The 783-nt window shown below is 40.1% G+C and overlaps 1 pseudogene across 1 annotated transcript; it reads right to left on the bottom strand.

Moving 5' to 3' along the window:
- Positions 1-108: 108 nt before the first annotated feature.
- LOC103264493 lies at positions 109-527 on the bottom strand (annotated as a pseudogene). Its single transcript, XR_504574.1, has one exon. The product of XR_504574.1 is annotated as a 40S ribosomal protein S24 pseudogene (transcript).
- Between the last annotated feature and the right edge of the window lie 256 nt (positions 528-783).

Below are 783 nucleotides of genomic sequence, written 5' to 3'. Positions count from 1 at the left end.
CCATGAACACAGAATGTCTTTCTTTTTTTTCACATGAAAAGGTTTACTTTATTAAGCTGGTCGTGAAAAATTCAAACAATGGCCACTGATACCGTCACTGCATCATCTTTAGTCCTTTGCCTTTTTGCCAGCACCAACATTGGCCTTTGCAGTCCCCCTGACTTTCTTCATTCTGTTCTTGCATTCCTTTCGCTGCTTCCTTGAGGTCTTTTTCTTCTCATACAGGCCATGTCTTGCAAGTCTATGTTTGGGTTCATTTTTCTTTGTGTAATCCAAGGAATCATAGATCATGCCAAAGCCAGTTGTCTTGCCACCACCAAAATGAGTTCCGAATCCAAATACAAAGATGACGTCTGGTATTGTCTTATACATTTTGACTAGTTTTTCCTGAAATTCTGTCTTAGGTACTGTTGCCTTCCTGGGGTGAAGGACATCAATGACCATTTGTTTCCGTTGAAGCAGATGGATGGTCATGAATTTCCTGGTCCAAATAGTTACTGTGTCGTTCATGATGGCTGTCAATCCTCAGGCAGTCCCAGAATGTCTTTCAATTTTTTGTGTCTCTAAAAGTTTTTCTCAGAAACATTTTGTAGTTTTTAGTGTATAAACCTTTCAAATCCTGGTTAGATTTATTCATAAGTATTTTATTCCTGTTTTAATTTATTTTTCAGTTGGGGATTTACTCCATTACCCAGACTGGAGTGCAATGGCATGCTCATGACCACCCCAGTGTTGACCTGCTAGGCTCCAGGAATCCTTCCACCTCATCCTTCCAAGTAGCTG

Source organism: Carlito syrichta, unplaced genomic scaffold (assembly GCF_000164805.1).
Source record: "Carlito syrichta isolate Samal-C Ts95f unplaced genomic scaffold, Tarsius_syrichta-2.0.1 Scaffold20300, whole genome shotgun sequence".
Lineage (NCBI taxonomy): Eukaryota > Metazoa > Chordata > Mammalia > Primates > Tarsiidae > Carlito > Carlito syrichta.
The sequence above is the reverse complement of the archived record's forward strand: the minus strand, read 5'-3'. Positions and strand labels throughout refer to the sequence as shown.